Genomic DNA, 25249 nt, shown 5'->3' with positions numbered 1-25249 from the left:
GTGGAATCAGAGGTGGCGAATCAAAGGCGCTGAATCAGAGATGGGGAATCAGAGGCGGGGAATCAGAGGCAGGGAATCAAACACGGGGAATCAGAGGCGGGGAATCAGAGTTGGGGAATGAGAGGCGGGGAATCAGATATGGGGAAACAGAGGCGGGGAATCAGAGGCGGGGAAACAGAGGCGGGGAATCAGATATGGGGAATCAGAGGTGGGGAATCAGAGGCAGGGTATCAGATGTGCGGAATCAGAGATGGGGAGTCAGAGGCAGAGAATCAGAATCAGAAGCGGGGAATAAGAGGCCGGGAATCAGATGTGGGGAATCAGAGTCCGGGAATCAGAGATGGGGAATCAGAGGCGGGGAATGAGATATTGGGAATCAGAGGCGGGGAATCAGAGGCAGGGAATCAGAGGCAGGGAATCAGAGGCGGGGAATCAGATATGGGGAATTAGAGGTTGGGAATCAGAGGCAGGGAATCAGAAGTGGGGAATCAGAGGCTGGGAATCAGATGCGGGGAATCAGAGGCGGGGAATCAGAGCTGGGGAATCAGAAGCGGGGAATCAGAGTTGGGGAATCAGAGGCACGGAATTAGATATGGGGAAACAGAGGAGGGGAATCAGAGGCGGGGAAACAGAGGCGGGGAATCAGATATGGGGAATCAGTGGTGGGGAATAAGTGGCAGGGAAGCAGAGGCGGGGTATCAGAGCTGGGGAATCAGAGGCGGGGAACCTGAGTTGGGGTATCAGAGGCGGGGAATCAGATATGGGGAAACAGACGGGGCATCAGAGGTGGGGAAACAGAGGCGGGGAATCAGATATGGGGAATCAGAGGTGGGGAATCAGAGGCAGGGAATCAGATGTGCGGAATCAGAGATGGGGTATCAGAGGCATGGAATCAGAATCAGAAGTGGGGAATCAGAGGCCGGGAATCAGAGGCCGGGAATCAGATGCCGGGAATAAGAGGCCGGGAATCAGAGGTGGGGAATCAGAGGCGGGGAATGAGATATGGGGAATCAGAGGCGGGGAATCAGAGGCGGGGAAACAGAGGCGGGGTATCAGATATGGGGAATCAGAGGTGGCGAATCAAAGGTTGTGAATCAGAGATGGGGAATCAGAGGCGGGGAATCAGAGGCAGGGAATCAAACACGGGGAATGAGAGATGGGGAATCATAGCTGGGGAATCAGAGGCGGGGAATCAGAGTTGGGGAATCAGAGGCGGTGAATCAGATATGGGGAAACAGAGGCGGGAAATCAGAGGCGGGGAAACAGAGGCGGGGAATCAGATATGGGGAATCAGAGGTGGGGAATCAGATATGGGGAAACAGAGGCGGGGAATCAGAGGCGGGGAAACAGAGGCGGGGAATCAGATATGGAGAATCAGAGGTGGGGAATCAGTGGTTGGGAATCAGAGGCAGAGAATCAGATATGGGGAATCAGAGGTGGGGAATCAGTGGTTGGGAATCAGATGTGCGGAATCAGAGATGGGGAATCAGAGTCCGGGAATCAGAGATGGGGAATATTGGGGGGGGAATGAGATATGGGGAATCAGAGGCGGGGAATCAGAGGCAGGGAATCAGATGTGCGGAATCAGAGATGGGGAATCAGAGTCCGGGAATCAGAGATGGGGAATCAGAGGTTGGGAATGAGATATGGGGAATCAGAGGCGGGGAATCAGAGGCGGGGAAACAGATGCTGGGAATCAGATATGGGGAATCAGAGGTGGCGAATCAAAGGCACTGAATCAGAGATGGGGAATGAAAGGCGGGGAATCAGAGGCAGGGAATCAAACACGGGGAATCAGAGGCGGGGAATCAGAGTTGGGGAATCAGAGGCGGGGACTCAGATATTGGGGAAACAGAGGCGGGGAATCAGAGGCGGGGAAACAGTGGCGGGGAATCAGATATGTGGAATCAGAGGTGGGCAATCAGAGGTTGAGAATCAGAGGCAGGGAATCAGAGGCGGGGAATCAGAGGCGGGGAATGAGTGGCAGGGAATCAGATGTGCGGAATCAGAGATGGGGAATCAGAGGCAGGGAATCAGAGGCGGGGAATCAGAGGCAGGGAATCAGAGGTCGGGAATCAGAGGCGGGGAATCAGATATGGGGAATCAGAGGTGGGGAATCAGAGGCAGGGAATCAGATGTGCGGAATCAGAGGTGGGGAATCAGGGTCCGGGAATCAGAGATGGGGAATCAGAGGCGGGGAATGAGATATTGGGAATCAGAGGCGGGGAATCAGAGGCAGGGAAACAGAGGCGGAGAATCAGATATGGGGAATCAGAGATGGCGAATCAAAGGCGTTGAATCAGAGATGGGGAATCAGAGGAGGGGAATCAGAGGCGGGGAATCAGAGTTGGGGAATCAGAGGCGGGGAATCAGATATGGGGAAACAGAGGTGGGGAATCAGAGGCGGGGATACAGAGGTGGGGAATCAGATATGGGGAATCAGAGGTGGGGAATCAGAGGTTGGGAATCAAACACGGGGAATGAGAGACGGGGAATCATAGCTGGGGAATCAGAGGCGGGGAATCAGTGTTGGGGAATCAGAGGCAAGGAATCAGATATGGGGAAACAGAGGCGGGGAACAGAGGCGGGGAATCAGATATGGGGAAACAGAGGCGGGGAATCAGAGGCGGGGAAACAGAGGCGCGGAATCAGATATGGGGAATCAGAGGTGGGGAATCAGATATGGGGAAACAGAGGCAGGGAATACGAGGCGGGAAACACAGGCGGGGAATCAGATATGGGGAATCAGAGGTGTGGAATCAGTGGTTGGGAATCAGAGGCAGGGAATCAGATATGGGGAATCAGAGGTGGGGAATCAGTGGTTGGGAATCAGATGCAGGTAATCAGAGGCGGGGAATCAGAGGCGGGGAATCAGAGGCAGGGAATCAGATGTGCGGAATCAGAGATGGGGAATCAGAGTCCGGGAATCAGAGATGGGGAATCAGAGGCGGGGAATGAGATATGGGGAATCAGAGGCGGGGAATCAGAGGCGGGGAATGAGTGGCAGGGAATCAGATGTGCGGAATCAGAGATGGGGAATCAGAGGCAGGGAATCAGAGGCGGGGAATCAGAGGCAGGGAATCAGAGGTCGGGAATCAGAGGCGGGGAATCAGATATGGGGAATCAGAGGTGGGGAATCAGAGGCAGGGAATCAGATGTGCGGAATCAGAGGTGGGGAATCAGGGTCCGGGAATCAGAGATGGGAAATCAGAGGCGGGGAATGAGATATTGGGAATCAGAGGCGGGGAATCAGAGGCAGGGAAACAGAGGCGGAGAATCAGATATGGGGAATCAGAGATGGCGAATCAAAGGCGTTGAATCAGAGATGGGGAATCAGAGGAGGGGAATCAGAGGCGGGGAATCAGAGTTGGGGAATCAGAGGCGGGGAATCAGATATGGGGAAACAGAGGTGGGGAATCAGAGGCGGGGATACAGAGGTGGGGAATCAGATATGGGGAATCAGAGTTGGGGAATCAGAGGCGGGGAATCAGATATGGGGAAACAGAGGCGGGGAACAGAGGCGGGGAATCAGATATGGGGAAACAGACGGGGCATCAGAGGTGGGGAAACAGAGGCGGGGAATCAGATATGGGGAATCAGAGGTGGGGAATCAGAGGCAGGGAATCAGATGTGCGGAATCAGAGATGGGGTATCAGAGGCATGGAATCAGAATCAGAAGTGGGGAATCAGAGGCCGGGAATCAGAGGCCGGGAATCAGATGCCGGGAATAAGAGGCCGGGAATCAGAGGTGGGGAATCAGAGGCGGGGAATGAGATATGGGGAATCAGAGGCGGGGAATCAGAGGCGGGGAATCAGAGGCGGGGTATCAGATATGGGGAATCAGAGGTGGCGAATCAAAGGTTGTGAATCAGAGATGGGGAATCAGAGGCGGGGAATCAGAGGCAGGGAAACAAACACGGGGAATCAGAGGCGGGGAATCAGAGCTGGGGAATCAGAGGCGGGGAATCAGAGTTGGGGAATCAGAGGCGTGGAATCAGATATGGGGAAACAGAGGCGGGGAATCAGAGGCGGGGAAACAGAGGCGGGGAATCAGATATGGGGAATCAGAGGTGGGGAATCAAAGGTTGGGATTCAGAGGCAGGGAATCAGAGGCGGGGAATCAGAGGCGGGGAATCAGAGGCAGGGAATCAGATGTGCAGAATCAGAGAAGGGGAATCAGAGGCAGGGAATCAGAGGCAGGGAATCAGAGGCGTGGAATCAGAGGCCGGGAATCAGAGGCCGGGAATGAGAGGCCGGGAATGAGAGGCCGGGAATCAGAGGCCGGAAATCAGAGGCCGGGAATCAGAGGTGGGGAATAAGAGGCACGGAATCAGATGTGCGGTATCAGAGATGGGGAATCACAGGCAGGGAATCAGAGGCGGGGAATCAGAGGCGCGGAATCAGAGGCAGGGAATCGGATGTGCGGAATCAGAGATGGGGAATCAGAGGTGGGGAATCAGAGTCCGGGAATCAGAGATGGGGAATTAGAAGCGGGGAATCAGAGGCGGGGAAACATAGGTGGGGAATCAGATATGGGGAATCAGAGGTGGGGAATCAGAGGCGCTGAATCAGAGATGGTGAATCAGAGGCGGGGAATCAGAGGCAGGAAATCAGACATGGGGAATGAGAGGCTGGGAATCAGACACGGGGAATCAGAGGTGGGGAATCAGAGCTGGGGAATCAGAGGTGGGGAATCAGAGTTGGGGAATCAGAGGCGGGGAATCAGATATGGGGAAATAGAGGCAGGGAATCAGATGCAGGGAAACAGAGGCGGGGAATCAGATATGGGGAATCAGAGGAGGGGAATCAGAGGTTGGGAATCAGAGGCAGGGACTCAGAGGTTGGGATTCAGAGGCAGGGATTCAGATGCGGGGAATAAGACGCGGGGATTCAGAGCTGGGTAATCAGAGGCGGGGAATCAGAGTTGGGGAATCAGAGGCGGGGAATTAGATATGGGGAAACAGAGGCGGGGAATTAGAGGCGGGGAAACAGAGGCGGGGAATCAGATATGGGGAATTAGAGGCGGGGAATCAGAGGCGGGGAAACAGAGGCGGGGAATCAGATATGGGGAATCAGAGGTGGCGAATCAAAGGCGGTGAATCAGAGATGGGAAATCAGAGGCGGGGAATCAGAGGCAGGGAATCAAACACGGGGAATGAGAGATGGGGAATCATAGCTGGGGAATCAGAGGCGGGGAATCAGAGTTGGGGAATCAGAGGCGGTGAATCAGATATGGGGAAACAGAGGCGGGAAATCAGAGGCGGGGAAACAGAGGCGGGGAATCAGATATGGGGAATCAGAGGTGGGGAATCAGATATGGGGAAACAGAGGCGGGGAATCAGAGGCGGGGAAACAGAGGCGGGGAATCAGATATGGAGAATCAGAGGTGGGGAATCAGTGGTTGGGAATCAGAGGCAGAGAATCAGATATGGGGAATCAGAGGTGGGGAATCAGTGGTTGGGAATCAGATGTGCGGAATCAGAGATGGGGAATCAGAGTCCGGGAATCAGAGATGGGGAATATTGGGGGGGGAATGAGATATGGGGAATCAGAGGCGGGGAATCAGAGGCAGGGAATCAGATGTGCGGAATCAGAGATGGGGAATCAGAGTCCGGGAATCAGAGATGGGGAATCAGAGGTTGGGAATGAGATATGGGGAATCAGAGGCGGGGAATCAGAGGCGGGGAAACAGATGCTGGGAATCAGATATGGGGAATCAGAGGTGGCGAATCAAAGGCACTGAATCAGAGATGGGGAATGAAAGGCGGGGAATCAGAGGCAGGGAATCAAACACGGGGAATTAGAGGCGGGGAATCAGAGTTGGGGAATCAGAGGCGGGGACTCAGATATTGGGGAAACAGAGGCGGGGAATCAGAGGCGGGGAAACAGTGGCGGGGAATCAGATATGTGGAATCAGAGGTGGGCAATCAGAGGTTGAGAATCAGAGGCAGGGAATCAGAGGCGGGGAATCAGAGGCGGGGAATGAGTGGCAGGGAATCAGATGTGCGGAATCAGAGATGGGGAATCAGAGGCAGGGAATCAGAGGCGGGGAATCAGAGGCAGGGAATCAGAGGTCGGGAATCAGAGGCGGGGAATCAGATATGGGGAATCAGAGGTGGGGAATCAGAGGCAGGGAATCAGATGTGCGGAATCAGAGGTGGGGAATCAGGGTCCGGGAATCAGAGATGGGGAATCAGAGGCGGGGAATGAGATATTGGGAATCAGAGGCGGGGAATCAGAGGCAGGGAAACAGAGGCGGAGAATCAGATATGGGGAATCAGAGATGGCGAATCAAAGGCGTTGAATCAGAGATGGGGAATCAGAGGAGGGGAATCAGAGGCGGGGAATCAGAGTTGGGGAATCAGAGGCGGGGAATCAGATATGGGGAAACAGAGGTGGGGAATCAGAGGCGGGGATACAGAGGTGGGGAATCAGATATGGGGAATCAGAGGTGGGGAATCAGAGGTTGGGAATCAAACACGGGGAATGAGAGACGGGGAATCATAGCTGGGGAATCAGAGGCGGGGAATCAGAGTTGGGGAATCAGAGGCGGGGAATCAGATATGGGGAAACAGAGGCGGGGAACAGAGGCGGGGAATCAGATATGGGGAAACAGAGGCGGGGAATCAGAGGTGGGGAAACAGAGGCGGGGAATCAGATATGGGGAATCAGAGGTGGGGAATCAGATATGGGGAAACAGAGGCGGGGAATACGAGGCGGGAAACACAGGCGGGGAATCAGATATGGGGAATCAGAGGTGTGGAATCAGTGGTTGGGAATCAGAGGCAGGGAATCAGATATGGGGAATCAGAGGTGGGGAATCAGTGGTTGGGAATCAGATGCAGGTAATCAGAGGCGGGGAATCAGAGGCGGGGAATCAGAGGCAGGGAATCAGATGTGCGGAATCAGAGATGGGGAATCAGAGTCCGGGAATCAGAGATGGGGAATCAGAGGCGGGGAATGAGATATGGGGAATCAGAGGCGGGGAATCAGAGGCGGGGAAGCAGTTGCGGGGAATCAGATATGGGGAATCAGAGGTGGCGAATCAAAGGCGCTGAATCAGAGATGGGGAATCAGAGGCGGGGAATCAGAGGCGGGGAAACAGAGGCGGGGAATCAGATATGGGGAATCAGAGGTGGGGAATCAGAGGTTGCGAATCAGAGGAAGGGAATCAGAGGCGGGGAATCAGAGGCGGGGAATCAGAGGCAGGGAATCAGATGTGCGGAATCAGAGATGGTGAATCAGAGGCGGGGAATCAGAGGCCGGGAATCAGAGGCAGGGAATCAGAGGCCGGGAATCAGAGGCGGGGAATCAGATATGGGGAATCAGAGGTGGGGAATCAGAGGCAGGGAATCAGATGTGCGGAATCAGAGATGGGGAATCAGAGGCAGAGACTCAGAATCAGAAGCGGGGAATAAGAGGCCGGGAATCAGAGGTGGGGAATCAGAGTCCGGGAATCAGAGATGGGGAATCAGAGGCGGGGAATGAGATATTGGGAATCAGAGGCGGGGAATCAGAGGCAGGGAAACAGAGGCAGGGAATCAGAGGCGGGGAATCAGAGGCAGGGAATCAGAGGTCGGGAATCAGTGTCCGGGAATCAGAGATGGGGAATCAGAGGCGGGGAATGAGATATGGGGAATCAGAGGCGGGGAATCAGAGGCGGGGTAGCAGTTGCGGGGAATCAGATATGTGGAATCAGAGGTGGCGAATCAAAGGCGCTGAATCAGAGATGGGGAATCAGAGGCGGGGAATCAGAGGCAGGGAATCAAACACGGGGAATCAGAGGCGGGGAATCAGAGTTGGGGAATGAGAGGCGGGGAATCAGATATGGGGAAACAGAGGCGGGGAATCAGAGGCGGGGAAACAGAGGCGGGGAATCAGATATGGGGAATCAGAGGTGGGGAATCAGAGGCAGGGTATCAGATGTGCGGAATCAGAGATGGGGAGTCAGAGGCAGAGAATCAGAATCAGAAGCGGGGAATAAGAGGCCGGGAATCAGATGTGGGGAATGAGAGTCCGGGAATCAGAGATGGGGAATCAGAGGCGGGGAATGAGATATTGGGAATCAGAGGCGGGGAATCAGAGGCGGGGAATCAGAGGCAGGGAAACAGAGGCGGGGAATCAGATATGGGGAATTAGAGGTTGGGAATCAGAGGCAGGGAATCAGAAGTGGGGAATCAGAGGCTGGGAATCAGATGCGGGGAATCAGAGGCGGGGAATCAGAGCTGGGGAATCAGAAGCGGGGAATCAGAGTTGGGGAATCAGAGGCACGGAATTAGATATGGGGAAACAGAGGAGGGGAATCAGAGGCGGGGAAACAGAGGCGGGGAATCAGATATGGGGAATCAGTGGTGGGGAATAAGTGGCAGGGAAGCAGAGGCGGGGTATCAGAGCTGGGGAATCAGAGGCGGGGAATCTGAGTTGGGGTATCAGAGGCGGGGAATCAGATATGGGGAAACAGACGGGGCATCAGAGGTGGGGAAACAGAGGCGGGGAATCAGATATGGGGAATCAGAGGTGGGGAATCAGAGGCAGGGAATCAGATGTGCGGAATCAGAGATGGGGTATCAGAGGCATGGAATCAGAATCAGAAGTGGGGAATCAGAGGCCGGGAATCAGAGGCCGGGAATCAGATGCCGGGAATAAGAGGCCGGGAATCAGAGGTGGGGAATCAGAGGCGGGGAATGAGATATGGGGAATCAGAGGCGGGGAATCAGAGGCGGGGAAACAGAGGCGGGGTATCAGATATGGGGAATCAGAGGTGGCGAATCAAAGGTTGTGAATCAGAGATGGGGAATCAGAGGCGGGGAATCAGAGGCAGGGAAACAAACACGGGGAATCAGAGGCGGGGTATCAGAGCTGGGGAATCAGAGGCGGGGAATCAGAGTTGGGGAATCAGAGGCGTGGAATCAGATATGGGGAAACAGAGGCGGGGAATCAGAGGCGGGGAAACAGAGGCGGGGAATCAGATATGGGGAATCAGAGGTGGGGAATCAGAGGTTGGGAGTCAGAGGCAGGGAATCAGAGGCGGGGAATCAGAGGCGGGGAATCAGAGGCAGGGAATCAGATGTGCAGAATCAGAGAAGGGGAATCAGAGGCAGGGAATCAGAGGCAGGGAATCAGAGGCGGGGAATCAGAGGCCGGGAATCAGAGGCCGGGAATGAGAGGCCGGGAATCAGAGGCCGGGAATCAGAGGCCGGAAATCAGAGGCCGGGAATCAGAGGTGGGGAATAAGAGGCACGGAATCAGATGTGCGGTATCAGAGATGGGGAATCACAGGCAGGGAATCAGAGGCGGGGAATCAGAGGCGCGGAATCAGAGGCAGGGAATCGGATGTGCGGAATCAGAGATGGGGAATCAGAGGTGGGGAATCAGAGTCCGGGAATCAGAGATGGGGAATTAGAAGCGGGGAATCAGAGGCGGGGAAACATAGGTGGGGAATCAGATATGGGGAATCAGAGGTGCGGAATCAGAGGCGCTGAATCAGAGATGGTGAATCAGAGGCGGGGAATCAGAGGCAGGAAATCAGACATGGGGAATGAGAGGCTGGGAATCAGACACGGGGAATCAGAGGTGGGGAATCAGAGCTGGGGAATCAGAGGTGGGGAATCAGAGTTGGGGAATCAGAGGCGGGGAATCAGATATGGGGAAATAGAGGCAGGGAATCAGATGCAGGGAAACAGAGGCGGGGAATCAGATATGGGGAATCAGAGGAGGGGAATCAGAGGTTGGGAATCAGAGGCAGGGACTCAGAGGTTGGGATTAAGAGGCAGGGATTCAGATGCGGGGAATAAGACGCGGGGATTCAGAGCTGGGTAATCAGAGGCGGGGAATCAGAGTTGGGGAATCAGAGGCGGGTAATTAGATATGGGGAAACAGAGGCGGGGAATTAGAGGCGGGGAAACAGAGGTGGGGAATCAGATATGGGGAATCAGAGGTGGGGAATCAGAGGCAGGGAATCAGATGTGCGGAATCAGAGATGGGGAATCAGAGGCAGGGAATCAGAATCAGAAGCGGGGAATCAGAGGTCGGGAATAAGAGGCCGGGAATCAGAGGTGGGTAATCAGAGTCCGGGAATCAGAGGCGGGGAATGAGATATGGGGAATTAGAGGCGGGGAATCAGAGGCGGGGAAACAGAGGCGGGGAATCAGATATGGGGAATCAGAGGTGGCGAATCAAAGGCGGTGAATCAGAGATGGGAAATCAGAGGCGGGGAATCAGAGGCAGGGAATCAAACACGGGGAATGAGAGATGGGGAATCATAGCTGGGGAATCAGAGGCGGGGAATCAGAGTTGGGGAATCAGAGGCGGTGAATCAGATATGGGGAAACAGAGGCGGGAAATCAGAGGCGGGGAAACAGAGGCGGGGAATCAGATATGGGGAATCAGAGGTGGGGAATCAGATATGGGGAAACAGAGGCGGGGAATCAGAGGCGGGGAAACAGAGGCGGGGAATCAGATATGGAGAATCAGAGGTGGGGAATCAGTGGTTGGGAATCAGAGGCAGAGAATCAGATATGGGGAATCAGAGGTGGGGAATCAGTGGTTGGGAATCAGATGTGCGGAATCAGAGATGGGGAATCAGAGTCCGGGAATCAGAGATGGGGAATATTGGGGGGGGAATGAGATATGGGGAATCAGAGGCGGGGAATCAGAGGCAGGGAATCAGATGTGCGGAATCAGAGATGGGGAATCAGAGTCCGGGAATCAGAGATGGGGAATCAGATGTTGGGAATGAGATATGGGGAATCAGAGGCGGGGAATCAGAGGCGGGGAAACAGATGCTGGGAATCAGATATGGGGAATCAGAGGTGGCGAATCAAAGGCACTGAATCAGAGATGGGGAATGAAAGGCGGGGAATCAGAGGCAGGGATTCAAACACGGGGAATCAGAGGCGGGGAATCAGAGTTGGGGAATCAGAGGCGGGGACTCAGATATTGGGGAAACAGAGGCGGGGAATCAGAGGCGGGGAAACAGTGGCGGGGAATCAGATGTGTGGAATCAGAGGTGGGCAATCAGAGGTTGAGAATCAGAGGCAGGGAATCAGAGGCGGGGAATCAGAGGCGGGGAATGAGTGGCAGGGAATCAGATGTGCGGAATCAGAGATGGGGAATCAGAGGCAGGGAATCAGAGGCGGGGAATCAGAGGCAGGGAATCAGAGGTCGGGAATCAGAGGCGGGGAATCAGATATGGGGAATCAGAGGTGGGGAATCAGAGGCAGGGAATCAGATGTGCGGAATCAGAGGTGGGGAATCAGGGTCCGGGAATCAGAGATGGGGAATCAGAGGCGGGGAATGAGATATTGGGAATCAGAGGCGGGGAATCAGAGGCAGGGAAACAGAGGCGGAGAATCAGATATGGGGAATCAGAGATGGCGAATCAAAGGCGTTGAATCAGAGATGGGGAATCAGAGGAGGGGAATCAGAGGCGGGGAATCAGAGTTGGGGAATCAGAGGCGGGGAATCAGATATGGGGAAACAGAGGTGGGGAATCAGAGGCGGGGATACAGAGGTGGGGAATCAGATATGGGGAATCAGAGGTGGGGAATCAGAGGTTGGGAATCAAACACGGGGAATGAGAGACGGGGAATCATAGCTGGGGAATCAGAGGCGGGGAATCAGAGTTGGGGAATCAGAGGCGGGGAATCAGATATGGGGAAACAGAGGCGGGGAACAGAGGCGGGGAATCAGATATTGGGAAACAGAGGCGGGGAATCAGAGGCGGGGAAACAGAGGCGGGGAATCAGATATGGGGAATCAGAGGTGGGGAATCAGATATGGGGAAACAGAGGCGGGGAATACGAGGCGGGAAACACAGGCGGGGAATCAGATATGGGGAATCAGAGGTGTGGAAGCAGTGGTTGGGAATCAGAGGCAGGGAATCAGATATGGGGAATCAGAGGTGGGGAATCAGTGGTTGGGAATCAGATGCAGGTAATCAGAGGCGGGGAATCAGAGGCGGGGAATCAGAGGCAGGGAATCAGATGTGCGGAATCAGAGATGGGGAATCAGAGTCCGGGAATCAGAGATGGGGAATCAGAGGCGGGGAATGAGATATGGGGAATCAGAGGCGGGGAATCAGAGGCGGGGAAGCAGTTGCGGGGAATCAGATATGGGGAATCAGAGGTGGCGAATCAAAGGCGCTGAATCAGAGATGGGGAATCAGAGGCGGGGAATCAGAGGCGGGGAAACAGAGGCGGGGAATCAGATATGGGGAATCAGAGGTGGGGAATCAGAGGTTGCGAATCAGAGGAAGGGAATCAGAGGCGGGGAATCAGAGGCGGGGAATCAGAGGCAGGGAATCAGATGTGCGGAATCAGAGATGGTGAATCAGAGGCGGGGAATCAGAGGCGGGGAATCAGAGGCAGGGAATCAGAGGCCGGGAATCAGAGGCCGGGAATCAGAGGCGGGGAATCAGATATGGGGAATCAGAGGTGGGGAATCAGAGGCAGGGAATCAGATGTGCGGAATCAGAGATGGGGAATCAGAGGCAGAGAATCAGAATCAGAAGCGGGGAATAAGAGGCCGGGAATCAGAGGTGGGGAATCAGAGTCCGGGAATCAGAGATGGGGAATCAGAGGCGGGGAATGAGATATTGGGAATCAGAGGCGGGGAATCAGAGGCAGGGAAACAGAGGCGGGGAATCAGAGATGGGGAATCAGTGTCCGGGAATCAGAGATGGGGAATCAGAGGCGGGGAATGAGATATGGGGAATCAGAGGCGGGGAATCAGAGGCGGGGAAGCAGTTGCGGGGAATCAGATATGTGGAATCAGAGGTGGCGAATCAAAGGCGCTGAATCAGAGATGGGGAATCAGAGGCGGGGAATCAGAGGCAGGGAATCAAACACGGGGAATCAGAGGCGGGGAATCAGAGTTGGGGAATGAGAGGCGGGGAATCAGATATGGGGAAACAGAGGCGGGGAATCAGAGGCGGGGAAACAGAGGCGGGGAATCAGATATGGGGAATCAGAGGTGGGGAATCAGAGGCAGTGTATCAGATGTGCGGAATCAGAGATGGGGAGTCAGAGGCAGAGAATCAGAATCAGAAGCGGGGAATAAGAGGCCGGGAATCAGATGTGGGGAATCAGAGTCCGGGAATCAGAGATGGGGAATCAGAGGCGGGGAATGAGATATTGGGAATCAGAGGCGGGGAATCAGAGGCGGGGAATCAGAGGCAGGGAAACAGAGGCGGGGAATCAGATATGGGGAATTAGAGGTTGGGAATCAGAGGCAGGGAATCAGAAGTGGTGAATCAGAGGCTGGGAATCAGATGCGGGGAATCAGAGGCGGGGAATCAGAGCTGGGGAATCAGAAGCGGGGAATCAGAGTTGGGGAATCAGAGGCACGGAATTAGATATGGGGAAACAGAGGAGGGGAATCAGAGGCGGGGAAACAGAGGCGGGGAATCAGATATGGGGAATCAGTGGTGGGGAATAAGTGGCAGGGAAGCAGAGGCGGGGTATCAGAGCTGGGGAATCAGAGGCGGGGAATCTGAGTTGGGGTATCAGAGGCGGGGAATCAGATATGGGGAAACAGACGGGGCATCAGAGGTGGGGAAACAGAGGCGGGGAATCAGATATGGGGAATCAGAGGTGGGGAATCAGAGGCAGGGAATCAGATGTGCGGAATCAGAGATGGGGTATCAGAGGCATGGAATCAGAATCAGAAGTGGGGAATCAGAGGCCGGGAATCAGAGGCCGGGAATCAGATGCCGGGAATAAGAGGCCGGGAATCAGAGGTGGGGAATCAGAGGCGGGGAATGAGATATGGGGAATCAGAGGCGGGGAATCAGAGGCGGGGAAACAGAGGCGGGGTATCAGATATGGGGAATCAGAGGTGGCGAATCAAAGGTTGTGAATCAGAGATGGGGAATCAGAGGCGGGGAATCAGAGGCAGGGAAACAAACACGGGGAATCAGAGGCGGGGAATCAGAGCTGGGGAATCAGAGGCGGGGAATCAGAGTTGTGGAATCAGAGGCGTGGAATCAGATATGGGGAAACAGAGGCGGGGAATCAGAGGCGGGGAAACAGAGGCGGGGAATCAGATATGGGGAATCAGAGGTGGGGAATCAGAGGTTGGGAGTCAGAGGCAGGGAATCAGAGGCGGGGAATCAGAGGCGGGGAATCAGAGGCAGGGAATCAGATGTGCAGAATCAGAGAAGGGGAATCAGAGGCAGGGAATCAGAGGCAGGGAATCAGAGGCGGGGAATCAGAGGCCGGGAATCAGAGGCCGGGAATGAGAGGCCGGGAATGAGAGGCCGGGAATCAGAGGCCGGAAATCAGAGGCCGGGAATCAGAGGTGGGGAATAAGAGGCACGGAATCAGATGTGCGGTATCAGAGATGGGGAATCACAGGCAGGGAATCAGAGGCGGGGAATCAGAGGCGCGGAATCAGAGGCAGTGAATCGGATGTGCGGAATCAGAGATGGGGAATCAGAGGTGGGGAATCAGAGTCCGGGAATCAGAGATGGGGAATTAGAAGCGGGGAATCAGAGGCGGGGAAACATAGGTGGGGAATCAGATATGGGGAATCAGAGGTGGGGAATCAGAGGCGCTGAATCAGAGATGGTGAATCAGAGGCGGGGAATCAGAGGCAGGAAATCAGACATGGGGAATGAGAGGCTGGGAATCAGACACGGGGAATCAGAGGTGGGGAATCAGAGCTGGGGAATCAGAGGTGGGGAATCAGAGTTGGGGAATCAGAGGCGGGGAATCAGATATGGGGAAATAGAGGCAGGGAATCAGATGCAGGGAAACAGAGGCGGGGAATCAGATATGGGGAATCAGAGGAGGGGAATCAGAGGTTGGGAATCAGAGGCAGGGACTCAGAGGTTGGGATTCAGAGGCAGGGATTCAGATGCGGGGAATAAGACGCGGGGATTCAGAGCTGGGTAATCAGAGGCGGGGAATCAGAGTTGGGGAATCAGAGGCGGGGAATTAGATATGGGGAAACAGAGGCGGGGAATTAGAGGCGGGGAAACAGAGGTGGGGAATCAGATATGGGGAATCAGAGGTGGGGAATCAGAGGCAGGGAATCAGATGTGCGGAATCAGAGATGGGGAATCAGAGGCAGGGAATCAGAATCAGAAGCGGGGAATCAGAGGTCGGGAATAAGAGGCCGGGAATCAGAGGTGGGTAATCAGAGTCCGGGAATCAGAGGCGGGGAATGAGATATGGGGAATTAGAGGCGGGGAATCAGAGGCGGGGAAACAGAGGCGGGGAATCAGATATGGGGAATCAGAGGTGGCGAATCAAAGGCGGTGAATCAGAGATGGGAAATCAGAGGCGGGGAATCAGAGGCAGGGAATCAAACACGGGGAATGAGAGATGGGGAATCATAGCTGGGGAATCAGAGGCGGGGAATCAGAGTTGGGGAATCAGAGGCGGTGAATCAGATATGGGGAAACAGAGGCGGGAAATCAGAGGCGGGGAAACAGAGGCGGGGAATCAGATATGGGGAATCAGAGGTGGGGAATCAGATATGGGGAAACAGAGGCGGGGAATCTGAGGCGGGGAAACAGAGGCGGGGAATCAGATATGGAGAATCAGAGGTGGGGAATCAGTGGTTGGGAATCAGAGGCAGAGAATCAGATATGGGGAATCAGAGGTGGGGAATCAGTGGTTGGGAATCAGATGTGCGGATTCAGAGATGGGGAATCAGAGTCCGGGAATCAGAGATGGGGAATATTGGGGGGGGAATGAGATATGGGGAATCAGAGGCGGGGAATCAGAGGCAGGGAATCAGATGTGCGGAATCAGAGATGGGGAATCAGAGTCCGGGAATCAGAGATGGGGAATCAGAGGTTGGGAATGAGATATGGGGAATCAGAGGCGGGGAATCAGAGGCGGGGAAACAGATGCTGGGAATCAGATATGGGGAATCAGAGGTGGCGAATCAAAGGCACTGAATCAGAGATGGGGAATGAAAGGCGGGGAATCAGAGGCAGGGAATCAAACACGGGGAATCAGAGGCGGGGAATCAGAGTTGGGGAATCAGAGGCGGGGACTCAGATATTGGGGAAACAGAGGCGGGGAATCAGAGGCGGGGAAACAGTGGCGGGGAATCAGATATGTGGAATCAGAGGTGGGCAATCAGAGGTTGAGAATCAGAGGCAGGGAATCAGAGGCGGGGAATCAGAGGCGGGGAATGAGTGGCAGGGAATCAGATGTGCGGATCAGAGATGGGGAATCAGAGGCAGGGAATCAGATGCGGGGAATCAGAGGCAGGGAATCAGAGGTCGGGAATCAGAGGCGGGGAATCAGATATGGGGAATCAGAGGTGGGGAATCAGAGGCAGGGGATCAGATGTGCGGAATCAGAGGTGGGGAATCAGGGTCCGGGAATCAGAGATGGGGAATCAGAGGCGGGGAATGAGATATTGGGAATCAGAGGCGGGGAATCAGAGGCAGGGAAACAGAGGCGGAGAATCAGATATGGGGAATCAGAGATGGCGAATCAAAGGCGTTGAATCAGAGATCGGGAATCAGAGGAGGGGAATCAGAGGCGGGGAATCAGAGTTGGGGAATCAGAGGCGGGGAATCAGATATGGGGAAACAGAGGTGGGGAATCAGAGGCTGGGATACAGAGGTGGGGAATCAGATATGGGGAATCAGAGGTGGGGAATCAGAGGTTGGGAATCAAACACGGGGAATGAGAGACGGGGAATCATAGCTGGGGAATCAGAGGCGGGGAATCAGAGTTGGGGAATCAGAGGCGGGGAATCAGATATGGGGAAACAGAGGCGGGGAACAGAGGCGGGGAATCAGATATGGGGAAACAGAGGCGGGGAATCAGAGGCGGGGAAACAGAGGCGGGGAATCAGATATGGGGAATCAGAGGTGGGGAATCAGATATGGGGAAACAGAGGCGGGGAATACGAGGCGGGAAACACAGGCGGGGAATCAGATATGGGGAATCAGAGGTGTGGAATCAGTGGTTGGGAATCAGAGGCAGGGAATCAGATATGGGGAATCAGAGGTGGGGAATCAGTGGTTGGGAATCAGATGCAGGTAATCAGAGGCGGGGAATCAGAGGCGGGGAATCAGAGGCAGGGAATCAGATGTGCGGAATCAGAGATGGGGAATCAGAGTCCGGGAATCAGAGATGGGGAATCAGAGGCGGGGAATGAGATATGGGGAATCAGAGGCGGGGAATCAGAGGCGGGGAATGAGTGGCAGGGAATCAGATGTGCGGAATCAGAGATGTGGAATCAGAGGCAGGGAATCAGAGGCGGGGAATCAGAGGCAGGGAATCAGAGGTCGGGAATCAGAGGCGGGGAATCAGATATGGGGAATCAGAGGTGGGGAATCAGAGGCAGGGAATCAGATGTGCGGAATCAGAGGTGGGGAATCAGGGTCCGGGAATCAGAGATGGGGAATCAGAGGCGGGGAATGAGATATTGGGAATCAGAGGCGGGGAATCAGAGGCAGGGAAACAGAGGCGGAGAATCAGATATGGGGAATCAGAGATGGCGAATCAAAGGCGTTGAATCAGAGATGGGGAATCAGAGGAGGGGATTCAGAGGCGGGGAATCAGAGTTGGGGAATCAGAGGCGGGGAATCAGATATGGGGAAACAGAGGCGGGGAATACGAGGCGGGAAACACAGGCGGGGAATCAGATATGGGGAATCAGAGGTGTGGAATCAGTGGTTGGGAATCAGAGGCAGGGAATCAAATATGGGGAATCAGAGGTGGGGAATCAGTGGTTGGGAATCAGATGCAGGTAATCAGAGGCGGGGAATCAGAGGCGGGGAATCAGAGGCAGGGAATCAGATGTGCGGAATCAGAGATGGGGAATCAGAGTCCGGGAATCAGAGATGGGGAATCAGACGCGGGGAATGAGATATGGGGAATCAGAGGCGGGGAATCAGAGGCGGGGAAGCAGTTGCGGGGAATCAGATATGGGGAATCAGAGGTGGCGAATCAAAGGCGCTGAATCAGAGATGGGGAATCAGAGGCGGGGAATCAGAGGCGGGGAAACAGAGGCGGGGAATCAGATATGGGGAATCAGAGGTGGGGAATCAGAGGTTGCGAATCAGAGGAAGGGAATCAGAGGCGGGGAATCAGAGGCGGGGAATCAGAGGCAGGGAATCAGATGTGCGGAATCAGAGATGGTGAATCAGGGGCGGGGAATCAGAGGCGGGGAATCAGAGGCAGGGAATCAGAGGCCGGGAATCAGAGGCGGGGAATCAGATATGGGGAATCAGAGGTGGGGAATCAGAGGCAGGGAATCAGATGTGCGGAATCAGAGATGGGGAATCAGAGGCAGAGAATCAGAATCAGAAGCGGGGAATAAGAGGCCGGGAATCAGAGGTGGGGAATCAGAGTCCGGGAATCAGAGATGGGGAATCAGAGGCGGGGAATGAGATATTGGGAATCAGAGGCGGGGAATCAGAGGCAGGGAAACAGAGGCGGGGAATCAGATATGGGGAATCAGAGGTTGGGAATCAGAGGCAGGGAATCAGAGGTGGGGAATCAGAGGCAGGGAATCAGATGCGGGGAATCAGAGGCGGGGAATCAGAGCTGGGGAATCAGAGGCGGGGAATCAGAGTTGGGGAATCAGAGGCCGGGAATTAGATATAAGGAAACAGAGGAGGGGAATCAGAGGCGGGGAAACAGAGGCGGGGAATCAGATATGGGGAATCAGAGGTGGGGAATAAGTTGCAGGGAAGCAGAGGCCGGGTATCAGAGCTGGGGAATAAGAGGCGGGGAATCTGAGTTGGGGTATCAGAGGCGGGGAATCAGATATGGGGAAACAGAGGCGGGGCATCAGAGGTGGGGAAACAGAGGCGGGGAATCAGATATGGGGAATCAGATGTGGGGAATCAGAGGCAGGGAATCAGATGTGCGGAATCAGAGATGGGGAATCAGAGGCATGGAATCAGAATCAGAAGCGGGGAATCAGAGGCCGGGAATCAGAGGCCGGGAATCAGATGCCGGGAATAAGAGGCCAGGAATCAGTGGTGGGGAATCAGAGTCCGGGAATCAGAGGCGGGGAATGAGATATGGGGAATCAGAGGTGGGGAATCAGAGGCGGGGAATCAGAGGCGGGGAATCAGATATGGGGAATCAGAGGTGGCGAATCAAAGGTTGTGAATAAGAGATGGTGAATCAGAGGCGGGGAATCAGAGGCAGGGAATCAAACACGGGGAATCAGAGGCGGGTAATCAGAGCTGGGGAATCAGAGGCGGGGAATCAGAGTTGGGGAATCAGAGGCGTGGAATCAGATATGGGGAAACAGAGGCGGGGAATCAGAGGCGGGGAAACAGAGGCGGGGAATCAGATATGGGGAATCAGAGGTGGGGAATCAGATATGTGGAAACAGAGGCGGGGAATCAGAGGCGGAAAACAGAGGCGGGGAATCAGTGGTTGGGAATCAGAGGCAGGGAATCAGATATGGGGAATCAGAGGTGGGGAATCAGTGGTTGGGAATCAGAGGCAGGTAATCAGAGGCGGGGAATCAGAGGCGGGGAATCAGAGGCAGGGAATCAGATGTGCGGAATCAGAGATGGGGAATCAGAGTCCGGGAATCAGAGATGGGGAATCAGAGGCGGGAAATGAGATATGGGGAATCAGAGGCGGGGAATCAGAGGCGGGGAAACAGATGCGGTGAATCAGATATGGGGAATCAGAGGTGGCGAATCAAAGGCGCTGAATCAGAGATGGGGAATCAGAGGCGAGGAATCAGAGGCAGGGAATCAAACACGGGGAATCAGAGGCGGGGAATCAGAGTTGGGGAATCAGAGGCGGGGAATCAGAGGCGGGGAAACAGAGGCGGGGAATCAGCTATGGGGAATCAGAGGTGGGGAATCAGATGTTACGAATCAGAGGCAGTGAATCAGAGGCGGGGAATCAGAGGCGGGGAATCAGAGGCAGGGAATCAGATGTGCGGAATCAGAGATGGGGAATCAGATGCAGGGAATCAGAGGCGGGGAATCAGAGGCAGGGAATCAGAGGCCAGGAATCAGAGGCGGGGAATCAGATATGGGGAATCAGAGGTGGGGAATCAGAGGCAGGGTATCAGATGTGCGGAATCAGAGATGGGGAGTCAGAGGCAGAGAATCAGAATCAGAAGCGGGGAATAAGAGGCCGGGAATCAGAGGTGGGGAATCAGAGTCCGGGAATCAGAGATGGGGAATCAGAGGTGGGGAATGAGATATTGGGAATCAGAGGCGGGGAATCAGAGGCAGGGAAACAGAGGTGGGGAATCAGATATGGGGAATCAGAGGTTGGGAATCAGAGGCAGGGAATCAGAAGTGGGGAATCAGAGGCTGGGAATCAGATGCGGGGAATCAGAGGCGGGGAATCAGAGCTGGGGAATCAGAGGCGGGGAATCAGATTTGGGGAATCAGAGGCAGGGAATTAGATATGGGGAAACAGAGGAGGGGAATCAGAGGCGGGGAAACAGAGGCGTGGAATCAGATATGGGGAATCAGAGGTGGGGAATAAGTGGCAGGGAAGCAGAGGCGGGGTATCAGAGCTGGGGAATCAGAGGCGGGGAATCTGAGTTGGGTTATCAGAGGAGAGGAATCAGATATGGGGAAACAGGCGGGGCATCAGAGGCGGGGAAACAGAGGCGGGGAATCAGATATGGGGAATCAGAGGTGGGGAATCAGAGGCAGGGAATCAGATGTGCGGAATCAGAGATGGGGTATCAGAGGCATGGAATCAGAATCAGAAGTGGAGAATCAGAGGCCGGGAATCAGATGCCGGGAATAAGAGGCCGGGAATCAGAGGTGGGGAATCTGAGTCCGGGAATCAGAAATGGGGAATCAGAGGCGGGGAATGAGATATGGGAAAACAGAGGCGGGGAATCAGATGCAGGGAAACAGAGGCGGGGAATCAGATATGGGGAATCAGAGGAGGGGAATCAGAGGTTGGGAATCAGAGGCAGGGACTCAGAGGTTGGGATTCAGAGGCAGGGAATCAGATGCGGGGAATAAGACGCGGGGATTCAGAGCATGGTAATCAGAGGCGGGGAATCAGAGTTGGGGAATCAGAGGCGGGGAATTAGATATGGGGAAACAGAGGTGGGGAATTAGAGGCGGGGAAACAGAGGCGGGGAATCAGATATGGGGAATCAGAGGTGGGGAATCAGAGGCAGGGAATCAGATGTGCGGAATCAGAGATGGGGAATCAGAGGCAGGGAATCAGAATCAGAAGCGCGGAATCAGAGGTCGGGAATAAGAGGCCGGGAATCAGAGGTGGGTAATCAGAGTCCGGGAATCAGAGGCGGGGAATGAGATATGGGGAATTAGAGGCGGGGAATCAGAGGCGGGGAAACAGAGGCGGGGAATCAGATATGGGGAATCAGAGGTGGCGAATCAAAGGCGGTGAATCAGAGATGGGAAATCAGAGGCGGGGAATCAGAGGCAGGGAATCAAACACGGGGAATGAGAGATGGGGAATCATAGCTGGGGAATCAGAGGCGGGGAATCAGAGTTGGGGAATCAGAGGCGGTGAATCAGATATGGGGAAACAGAGGCGGGAAATCAGAGGCGGGGAAACAGAGGCGGGGAATCAGATATGGGGAATCAGAGGTGGGGAATCAGATATGGGGAAACAGAGGCGGGGAATTAGAGTCGGGGAAACAGAGGCGGGGAATCAGATATGGAGAATCAGAGGTGGGGAATCAGTGGTTGGGAATCAGAGGCAGAGAATCAGATATGGGGAATCAGAGGTGGGGAATCAGTGGTTGGGAATCAGATGTGCGGAATCAGAGATGGGGAATCAGAGTCCGGGAATCAGAGATGGGGAATATTGGGGGGGGAATGAGATATGGGGAATCAGAGGCGGGGAATCAGAGGCAGGGAATCAGATGTGCGGAATCAGAGATGGGGAATCAGAGTCCGGGAATCAGAGATGGGGAATCAGAGGTTGGGAATGAGATATGGGGAATCAGAGGCGGGGAATCAGAGGCGGGGAAACAGATGCTGGGAATCAGATATGGGGAATCAGAGGTGGCGAATCAAAGGCGCTGAATCAGAGATGGGGAATGAAAGGCGGGGAATCAGAGGCAGGGAATCAAACACGGGGAATCAGAGGCGGGGAATCAGAGTTGGGGAATCAGAGGCGGGGACTCAGATATTGGGGAAACAGAGGCGGGGAATCAGAGGCGGGGAAACAGTGGCGGGGAATCAGATATGTGGAATCAGAGGTGGGGAATCAGAGGTTGAGAATCAGAGGCAGGGAATCAGAGGCGGGGAATCAGAGGCGGGGAATGAGTGGCAGGGAATCAGATGTGCGGAATCAGAGATGGGGAATCAGAGGCAGGGAATCAGAGGCGGGGAATCAGAGGCAGGGAATCAGAGGTCGGGAATCAGAGGCGGGGAATCAGATATGGGGAATCAGAGGTGGGGAATCAGAGGCAGGGAATCAGATGTGCGGAATCAGAGGTGGGGAATCAGGGTCCGGGAATCAGAGATGGGGAATCAGAGGCGGGGAATGAGATATTGGGAATCAGAGGCGGGGAATCAGAGGCAGGGAAACAGAGGCGGAGAATCAGATATGGGGAATCAGAGATGGCGAATCAAAGGCGTTGAATCAGAGATGGGGAATCAGAGGAGGGGAATCAGAGGCGGGGAATCAGAGTTGGGGAATCAGAGGCGGGGAATCAGATATGGGGAAACAGAGGTGGGGAATCAGAGGCGGGGATACAGAGGTGGGGAATCAGATATGGGGAATCAGAGGTGGGGAATCAGAGTTTGGGAATCAAACACGGGGAATGAGAGACGGGGAATCATAGCTGGGGAATCAGAGGCGGGGAATCAGAGTTGGGGAATCAGAGGCGGGGAATCAGATATGGGGAAACAGAGGCGGGGAACAGAGGCGGGGAATCAGGTATGGGGAAACAGAGGCGGGGAATCAGAGGCGGGGAAACAGAGGCGGGGAATCAGATATGGGGAATCAGAGGTGGGGAATCAGATATGGGGAAACAGAGGCGGGGAATACGAGGCGGGAAACACAGGCGGGGAATCAGATATGGGGAATCAGAGGTGTGGAATCAGTGGTTGGGAATCAGAGGCAGGGAATCAGATATGGGGAATCAGAGGTGGGAAATCAGTGGTTGGGAATCAGATGCAGGTAATCAGAGGCGGGGAATCAGAGGCGGGGAATCAGAGGCAGGGAATCAGATGTGCGGAATCAGAGATGGGGAATCAGAGTCCGGGAATCAGAGATGGGGAATCAGCGGCGGGGAATGAGATATGGGGAATCAGAGGCGGGGAAACAGAGGCGGGGAATCAGATATGGGGAATCAGAGGTGGGGAATCAGAGGTTGCGAATCAGAGGAAGGGAATCAGAGGCGGGGAATCAGAGGCGGGGAATCAGAGGCAGGGAATCAGATGTGCGGAATCAGAGATGGGGAATCAGAGGCGGGGAATCAGAGGCGGGGAATCAGAGGCAGGGAATCAGAGGCCGGGAATCAGAGGCGGGGAATCAGATATGGGGAATCAGAGGTGGGGAATCAGAGGCAGGGAATCAGATGTGCGGAATCAGAGATGGGGAATCAGAGGCAGAGAATCAGAATCAGAAGCGGGGAATAAGAGGCCGGGAATCAGAGGTGGGGAATCAGAGTCCGGGAATCAGAGATGGGGAATCAGAGGCGGGGAATGAGATATTGGGAATCAGAGGCGGGGAATCAGAGGCAGGGAAACAGAGGCGGGGAATCAGATATGGGGAATCAGAGGTTGGGAATCAGAGGCAGGGAATCAGAGTTGGGGAATCAGAGGCAGGGAATCAGATGCGGGGAATCAGAGGCGGGGAATCAGAGCTGGGGAATCAGAGGCGGGGAATCAGAGTTGGGGAATCAGAGGCCGGGAATTAGATATAAGGAAACAGAGGAGGGGAATCAGAGGTGGGGAAACAGAGGCGGGGAATCAGATATGGGGAATCAGAGGTGGGGAATAAGTTGCAGGGAAGCAGAGGCCGGGTATCAGAGCTGGGGAATAAGAGGCGGGGAATCTGAGTTGGGGTATCAGAGGCGGAGAATCAGATATGGGGAATCAGATGTGGGGAATCAGAGGCAGGGAATCAGATGTGCGGAATCAGAGATGGGGAATCAGAGGCATGGAATCAGAATCAGAAGCGGGGAATCAGAGGCCGGGAATCAGAGGCCGGGAATCAGATGCCGGGAATAAGAGGCCAGGAATCAGAGGTGGGGAATCAGAGTCCGGGAATCAGAGATGGGGAATCAGAGGCGGGGAATGAGATATGGGGAATCAGAGGTGGGGAATCAGAGGCGGGGAATCAGATATGGGGAATCAGAGGTGGCGAATCAAAGGTTGTGAATAAGAGATGGTGAATCAGAGGCGGGGAATCAGAGGCAGGGAATCAAACACGGGGAATCAGAGGCGGGTAATCAGAGCTGGGGAATCAGAGGCGGGGAATCAGAGTTGGGGAATCAGAGGCGTGGAATCAGATATGGGGAAACAGAGGCGGGGAATCAGAGGCGGGGAAACAGAGGCGGGGAATCAGATATGGCGAATCAGAGGTGGGGAATCAGATATGGGGAAACAGAGGCGGGGAATCAGAGGCGGAAAACAGAGGCGGGGAATCAGTGGTTGGGAATCAGAGGCAGGGAATCAGATATGGGGAATCAGAGGTGGGGAATCAGTGGTTGGGAATCAGAGGCAGGTAATCAGAGGCGGGGAATCAGAGGCGGGGAATCAGAGGCAGGGAATCAGATGTGCGGAATCAGAGATGGGGAATCAGAGTCCGGGAATCAGAGATGGGGAATCAGAGGCGGGAAATGAGATATGGGGAATCAGAGGCGGGGAATCAGAGGCGGGGAAACAGATGCGGTGAATCAGATATGGGGAATCAGAGGTGGCGAATCAAAGGCGCTGAATCAGAGATGGGGAATCAGAGGCGGGGAATCAGAGGCAGGGAATCAAACACGGGGAATCAGAGGCGGGGAATCAGAGTTGGGGAATCAGAGGCGGGGAATCAGAGGCGGGGAAACAGAGGCGGGGAATCAGCTATGGGGAATCAGAGGTGGGGAATCAGATGTTACGAATCAGAGGCAGTGAATCAGAGGCGGGGAATCAGAGGCGGGGAATCAGAGGCAGGGAATCAGATGTGCGGAATCAGAGATGGGGAATCAGAGGCAGGGAATCAGAGGCGGGGAATCAGAGGCAGGGAATCAGAGGCCGGGAATCAGAGGCGGGGAATCAGATATGGGGAATCAGAGGTGGGGAATCAGAGGCAGGGTATCAGATGTGCGGAATCAGAGATGGGGAGTCAGAGGCAGA

Source organism: Narcine bancroftii, chromosome 1 (assembly GCF_036971445.1).
Source record: "Narcine bancroftii isolate sNarBan1 chromosome 1, sNarBan1.hap1, whole genome shotgun sequence".
NCBI classification, from domain to species: Eukaryota; Metazoa; Chordata; class Chondrichthyes; order Torpediniformes; family Narcinidae; genus Narcine; species Narcine bancroftii.
Note: the sequence above shows the minus strand (reverse complement) of the source record.